At 42.3% G+C, this 8197-nt stretch overlaps 1 pseudogene; it reads right to left on the bottom strand.

Moving 5' to 3' along the window:
• Positions 1 to 1989: 1989 nt before the first annotated feature.
• Positions 1990 to 4217, bottom strand: LOC130068967 (uncharacterized; annotated as a pseudogene).
• Between the last annotated feature and the right edge of the window lie 3980 nt (positions 4218 to 8197).

Genomic DNA, 8197 nt, shown 5'->3' with positions numbered 1-8197 from the left:
ATTTTAAAAACATTTAATTATTGCCTCATGCATCCTTTTTATCAACACTTGAAAGTGGGTAACATTTTTAAAAACAATCAGAGAAAATCGCATTTTTGTCAAAGAATATATCCGGATGTGGTTCAGAATGATCAATAGACAGTTGGAGTAGATCGAGTCCATCAACACCCCCAAAGCTTCACAGTCCTATAGCTCGTTCTGGGTCGACATTTCATTCAGTAACGTTAGGCAGTTTTGATTTATATGCTGTTTAATGTTATGATCGTGTTATTTTACATTTGCGTTATCAATTTTCTATCACTTGTTTCGGCCTCTTCTTCTCCTCTATTTTGATCCGGAGATTCTGTACTCTTTAAGAAGATACGCAATAGCACCCCCTACTGTATAACAGTGAAAACGTGGATAGCCGGAAAATTCAGTCAGTGGCCCTCGGCCTCGTCCTGCTCGCCAAAGTCCTACATCTGAAAATGCATATCAGAGCAAAATTAAGCCTTGAGGTCAAAGGAACTGCCTGTAGGGTTCAGAGACAGGACGGTATCAAGACACAGATCTGGGAAAGCCTATAAAACAAATCTGCTATATTGAAGGTTCACAGAAGCATGTAGCCTCCTTAATCCTTAATGGAAGAATTTTGGAACAACCAGAACTCTTCCTAGAGCCTCCTGGCCAAACTGAGCAATCGATGGAGAAGGGCCTTGGTTAGAGTGGTGACCAAGAAGCTGATTGTAACTCTAGTTTAGCTCCATGATCATATATAGAGATGGGAAAAACTTACAAAAGGACAAACATCACTGCAACACTTCAGCAATCTGTGCTTTATGACAGAGTGACCAGAATCAAGCCTCTCCTTGGTGAGGACACATGAAACCCCACTTGCATAAAAGCACCTAAAGGACTCTCTCAGAATGTGAGAAACAAAAATTCTGTGGTCTGATGAACCTCAGTTCCAAGCATCATGTCTGGAGGAAACCAGGCACTGCGTGTCACCTGCACATTGACATCCCAAGAGTAAACACTGTTTTTCAGTAGCAGGGACTGGGCGACTCATTTGAGTAAAAGGAATGCTCAACACAGCAAAATATAGAGTTAGCCTCAATGGAAAACCTAGTCCAGAGCATTCAGACCCTTCGACTGGGAAGAAGGTTCACCTTCCATCAAGAAGACAATGCAAGAATGGCTTATGGACAGCTGTGTGAATGTCCTTAAGTAGCCTGGACAGAGCCACGGTTTGAACCCAAACGAACATCTCTGGAGAAACCTGAAAAAGTCTGTCCACCAACAGTTCCCATCTAACCTGACAGAGCTTGAGAGGATCTGAGGAGAAGAATTGCAGAAAATTGCCAAATGCAGATGTGCAAAGCTTGTCACATCATACCCAAAAAGACTTGGCGCTGCAAAGGTGCTTTAACTAAGTACTTAGTTAAGGGTTTGAATACTTGTGTAATGTACTTATTCCAGTTTTTCTTATTTAACAAATTTGCTAAATTGTCACAGATCAGTTTTTTTGCTTTGTCATTATGGTGTATGGGGTGCAGATTTATGTGGAGGAAAAAAGTCATTTAAAGTAGTTTAACACAACGCAGCAACATAACAAAATGTGGAAAAGAATGTAAGGGGTTTGAATACTTAAGCAAGGCACTGTTTATCTCGTTCAAAAGACTGAGTACATGTATAGTCCAAAATATAGCATATTTAGACCTTTCTATCAGTATAAGTAAAGTAGGTGAAAGATATATCCTACGGATGCGCTGGGACGCATCATGAGTTCTGTTCCTGGCTTCATCTGTGTTTCGGGTCTTCCAACATCATACACCCTCACCCAGGTGACCCAGTCGGGGGTGATCAAGCCCTGACTTACGTCCCAGCAGGGTTTGACCACTAATCACCCCTTTTTATCCACAGCAATCTTGAAGCTTTTTCTGCAGCCTCTGTCGCAAGTCTGATGGCTGCTCTTCTCAGGGGCCCACTCAACCTCAGCGCAGTGAATGCTCAGTAGAGAGAGCGGACAGCAAAGCCCTTGTATCCAACCTCCAGAGGGTAACTGTGAGCTCGCCAACCTCTCTCTTGGCACTGATCAATCATATCTTTGTACCTGGAGCTTTTTCTTACAAATGCCTCTTCCATTCGATCTTCCCAGGGCATATTCAAGTCTATCAAAGCAAGCTGTTTCAAGATCTCCAATAGAATGATGATGTCAGGTTGCAAAGATGTTACTGTGATGTGTGCTGGGAATTTAAGCCATTTCTTCAAGCCAGAAAGACCAGAAAGAAAAGTCCTGCTGGAGTTTTGTGCTGCATTGTTGGCTGCGCTCCTATCTTAGCAAACAGTATTTCTTTCCTAGTTCAGTGATGGTACTTACTGCTTGCAATGGCCAGGGAGACACTCTCCGCTTCTGCCTTTAGAACCTGGTCATGCCGGCAGCTGTAACGGCCATCCCCAAGAGCCTTTGGGCAGCAGCTCAGGATGTGTTCTAGTGACCCTTTTCCATTGCAGAAGGAGCAGGAAGGAGTATCAACCTTTCCCCAGAGCTGGAGGTTAGATGGGCTTGGTAAAACATCAAAGACAGCTTGGATTAAGAATTTCATGCGCTGCGGCTCTGCTTGCCTGATGTCAGACCATGTGAGCCTCTGTTCCATTACGCCTTCCCATCTCATCAATGCCCCTTGTTGCATCATGCCTGCCACCTTGCTAATGCAAACTTCCTCCGCTGTTGCCCCGTGGTTGGCTGTAGTTTGGCATTGGGGAACTGCCAAGCCCTTCTCTTCCACAAGCCACTGCTCCCACCACTGCCTTGTGCCTTAGCCTGCCCTCTGCTGCCTCCAGTTCCCTTGGGGCTCTGCAATTTCGGCAAGTACGGACCTCAATGCCAGCTGCTGATACTTTGGGGTAGCTGGAGTTTCTGTACCGCATTGCTTCTCTAGTGCAGGAAACCATGAACTCCTCTGTGATACTATTAAACGGGAGATGTAGGGTGTTGCTCTTCCCATACAGAGCTGTTGTACTCAAGCTGCGTGGTAGACTGAGCCATCTGCAGAAATAGCTGTTACCTTTCCTCTCCATTAGCTCAACTGATGTAATCGGCACTTCGTATACCAAAAGGGGCCATAAAATATGTGGCAGGATCCCATGCTGGTATATCCAGAACTTGAACTTTCCAGGCAGGCCATATTTATCAACCTTGTTAAGTCTCAAGCTCACAAATGGATGACTGGATAGCGACTGTATCTCGGAGCCTGTGGTCAAAGAGCTTTTTGAGACTCTTCACTGGCTTCTCACTAATAGATGGAATTGGGGTGCTCTCCAGTATCAAGCAGAATTTGTTTGTGACTTTACCTTTCTTCAGGAAAAGTGATCTGGATTTGGAATGCTTGAAGCTCAATCTTGCCCACTTGATAAGCCTCTCAAGACCTTGGATGATCCATCTGGTACCCGGAACAGAAGATGTCGAGACTGTGAGATTGTCCATACAAGCTCTTATAGGTGGTTGTCGCACTCCAGACTTGGACAGCGGGCCTCTGCACTCTGCCTCAATAGCTTTGGCAACCATGTTCATAGTAAGCGCAAAAAAGGATTACTGAAATTGTGCATCAAGTAATAATAACCTTCTCAAGGTGATGCCAACTTGATGTTACAGACCCAGATGTGACTCTCAAATTGAAGTTGTTATAGTAGTCCAGTATCAAGTCTGTGATCTTACTGGGGACATAGTGCCGGTTCAGTGCAGTCTCTACCAACTTGTGTTTTATGGACCCATATGCATTGGCCAAGTCAAGCCACGGCACAACCAGGTCTTCATTATTCTCCCGTGCTTCTCTAATCCACTGGGTGATTATTCCAGTGTGCTCAAGACAGCCAGGCATCCCGGGAGTCCCTCCTTTCTGCATTGATGTATCAATGTAATCATTCTTAAGCAGAAAGTCGATCATTCGCCTGGATAGAACACAGAAGAAAATTTTGCCCTCAACACTGAGCAGCAAAATGGACCTAAATTGCTAAATATTTGTGGAATTTTCTTCCTTAGGTATCCATACACCTTCAGCATGTCTCCACGGGCTTGCAATAATCCCCCTGTGCCATATCGTCCCCAAGAGATTCCAGAGCAAACGGAAGGGGTTGGCAATAAATTTCACCCCCTTCCTAGTTCTCTCCCTTCCCCGTCTCCTGTGCCACTCTGCTCTTCGGAAGGTATGTAGCTTCTTCCTAATAATGAAGCTCATTAAGCGGTGGCTTCTCCTCCTCCTCTGCAGTCTTTTAATACTTTTTGAGAATGTGGAGCTCCTGTCACAGTTGATGAATTCTCTCTGCTCTCCGGTTCTTGGTATATGGAGTTTTGACGATTTTCTCATCCTCTTTACCAAATCGTTCAGCTCTGCACATGATTATAGTCAGGGCTTGAAGGCAACTGTCAGCATCACCCTTCCACATATTTGATCTTATGTGGGTAATATCTTCTGCAAACTGCTGCCACTCCCTATTCTTGCTGGTTGCTGTCTATTTCATTTGTACTTGTAGGTTTACTCTGCCTGAGGATGGAGCTTCTGGTGACTGGAGGTTCTGGGCACTGTGGGGTGATTCCAGGCCGGGGTCCTCCTGCGTCTCACCGCGGGTCAGAACCTGTGTGTTGCACTATTGGCTCTTCGGGCATTTCATCCTGTCAGTATAAGTCAAGTATACTGAAGTGCAATTTTAAGTATATTCTGAGAAGTACATAAAGTGTATTTCTGAGAAGTATATAAAAAGTAGACTCAAAATATACATTTTTATTTTTTAGTTAAATAGAAGTATACTTAAAGCACACTTGAATAAACTTCTTTTTTGTAGGGGATATAAGTTTTGATGAGCTCAATCTATTGAAGGACTAAAGCATAGGTCGGCAACCCGCGGCTCTAGAGCCGCATGCGGCTCTTAAGCGCCGCCCTAGTGGCTCCCTGGAGCTTTTTCAAAAATTTGAAAATGGAAAAAATATATTTTGTTTTAATATAATTTCTGTAGGATGAAAAACATGACAAACATTCTTAAAGTTTTTCAACGTTGTAAAAATGTGTATAATAAATGTTTAATTTCAACATTTCTGTCAACGAAGAATTTACGTCATAGACTGTGACACACGTGTCTGTCAGATCGGCGTGATGCTAGACCGGTGGCTGACAAACAAACAAACAAACCGGCGGGTGTGTCATGGGCCATGGATCCCAAGGGGAAAAAGAGAAAGATAGCTGAGCACTCCCAACGCACACTCTAGTGCGGCGCGGGACTAGATTTGATGGCCGAGTGCGAGCGCGGGCGCGGGCGCGTGCGGTAATGCACTCACTCTACTAAAACAAAATAGAAATGATTTACAGGCCAGAATTTCTATTCATAACATGTTTGCAGCGTTGAGCGATATAGCCAATCACAGACATATGTGTTGATTTCTTGAACGCAATGGCCAATCAGAAGCATTTAAGATAGACTCCCCTCACGCTCAAAACTGACTTTTTTGTTCAGTGCTGAATTCTGTATGCTGGCAAATCCTCCAATTATAACGAACAACGTGTGAATATTATGAAAGATTCATTGTGCAGCCAGCTTCATTGATAATAACAGAGATGTGTGAGATCGCGATGAACTGGCAGCTTTTTAGGAATTATTAAGAGAGCGCACTTTGCGCGCATTCAGTCATCCCAAACCATGCACGCATAGTAAACTGCTTGCTTTTATGTTAAATTAACAGTGGTTTGTGTTTTAATGCTTTAATAACAAATAATTTATCAGGAGGATGTATGGTGGCGACACGTAGGCTAACTTGAAAGTATTTGGAGGTACAGAAAAAAGTCTATTTGCGGGCGGGAGCGGGACAAAACATAAATGTTGCGGGCGGGAGAAAGAAAGTTGAGAACGTCAGTTATAACGACCCACGCATTAAAAAATGGTCGGGTTAAAATCGGGCTCGGGCTCATAATTACGTTTAATGTGTCGGGCCGGGCTTGATTTTTTGGGCCCGATCTAAGCTCTAATTTGTAGCCTACTTATCATTTTGATACTAGAGGGCTAATATAACACTTACAGCATGTGTTGCCTTCATTATAAGGCTAATATTTTGCGGCTCCAGACAGATTTTTTTTTTTTTTGGTCCAATATGGCTCTTTCAACATTTTGGGATGCCGACCCCTGGACTAAAGTAACAGCTTTCATTTGGTGTGGAGATTGAATGTTTTTTTTTCGTTTTTTTTTTTTCTGTGTTGCAGGTTCAGGCACGATGAACAGCATTATTCCCAAGAGCAAAACAAAAGGCACTGACTTCTGTGGAGTGGGCAAATACTATTATATAATCCGTTCTGATCTTGGCTGCTATATGAAGATAGGTAGTATCAATAGAGGTTCAGACATCTCTATTTTCAGTCTGTACCTTGCCTGCAAAAATGGAGACCATTACCTTGGAGATGAAGATGGCTATTTTTACATCATCAAGGGCAATTCCTACCGCAGAGTCAAGAACCTGACGACGGACAGCGGTGCTGAAGTTCACAGCCTTCATCCCAACTGCCAGGGTGGAGACCACTACTTCTCAACTTCTGGCAAGTTTTTCATCATCTTCCAAGAAAGGGGCACTTACCGAGAAACAACAAACATGAATACAGACTCAGATGCTGAAGAATACAAGCTCCATCCCAACTGCAGAAATGGCCTCTATTACTGGGGCCTGTCAAACGACTGCTTCTTCCTCAAGCCAGCCTCAGAGTGGGGAGTTGAGTACTACAAAGGTACCGACCTCAGCAACGATGAGTGTGTTGGTGTCTATTCTGTTCATTCTGAGGTTCTTAACTTCCTTCCTGGTGGACTGACAGTAACTATAGGCCCATCATTTGTCAATTGGGAGAATATGAAACCTATAACTAATGACAGCAATACACCAGTGACATGGCAACAGAAAATCAATAAAAAGGCTGGATACGATAAGGAGAAGATGTCCCAGATCACAGACAACTGGAAAATAGCCACGTCATCCTTGATTGAATCTGGAGAACATGCAAAGTTAATTTTGAAGTTGCACCTCTTCTTTTTTGGAGATTCACATGCCAACACTAAAAACGAAAGCTGTAATGAAATGATTGAAGTGGAAGAACAACTCACATTTGAGCTGAAGCCGAACAAGTCTTTATATCTGTGGCAGTAAAAAATAGGTCTCGGTCAAGAACCAGTGCTGTTCTGCCGTGATTTAAAGATAGCAGATGAGCCGAACCCTCCGACTGAAGTCCCGCTGCCATCCGCACAATCCTGAAAACATATGAGGTTTAACTCCAAGAATAATCAAGTGCTACAGTTAAATACCTTATAACTTCTCAAGCAATTATTTAAAGATCTGCATGCATTGCTTAAAATGAGGCTTGAAGTGTTATATAGCATAATATAGCAGAGAGATATTTCAGTTACAGTCAATGTAACTACAAATCAGAACACTATTCTCATTATGGTATTATTGAAACTTTGTCTTTATGATGAAAAGAAACAGACAGAATCCGACTTTAAATCTTATGAAATTTCTTCTTAAAATCACACATGCAACCCAACTACAGATCTTTCAATATGGTGGCTTAATCAGGCTTTGGGAAAGTTAAGCTAGAAAAAAATGCATGCTTAGTCTATATTATTGTAGATGTAGTCATAGATGTTGTCATAGTTAATTGAAGTCTACTAATGTGTTTGATTCACAAGTATAAAAAGCACTGCATTCTGTACTCATGCATTTGGCGTATACATGTAGGCTAATTAAAAGCTGTTTGTTTTTTACATATTTTCCACATGTTTTACTTTATGTCATATACCATTTGGATTTTGCTTTTAATAAAGCTGGAACTGCTTTTAAAGTCTTGGTGTTTTCATTGCCAATCTGTTTCTTTAAAACCCTTATGTGGTCTTCAGGGTCTTTTTGACCCCAAATGACTAAAAACTAAAATAAAAAAATTATCTTTGTCCAAATAGACACTTGTACTGACACTTTGTACAGTTGTCAACACTTTCCAAAACTACACAAAAAAATTTGAGATGATATTTGTTTTTATGTTAGAAAATAAAGATCCCGTTTAGAAAATGGACAAAATTCATCCTCAAAACCAGAAACAACGCAGAACACACATAGACAGAAATGAAGTGGCACACTTTCAACAATACAAAAGACATCCACAATGCAAAATGATCATGCTGTCTCACACACACA

Source organism: Rhinichthys klamathensis, unplaced genomic scaffold (assembly GCF_029890125.1).
Source record: "Rhinichthys klamathensis goyatoka isolate OS25496 unplaced genomic scaffold, OSU_Roscu_1.1 h1tg000350l_1, whole genome shotgun sequence".
NCBI lineage: Eukaryota > Metazoa > Chordata > Actinopteri > Cypriniformes > Leuciscidae > Rhinichthys > Rhinichthys klamathensis.
This window is presented reverse-complemented; position numbering and strand designations above follow the sequence as displayed.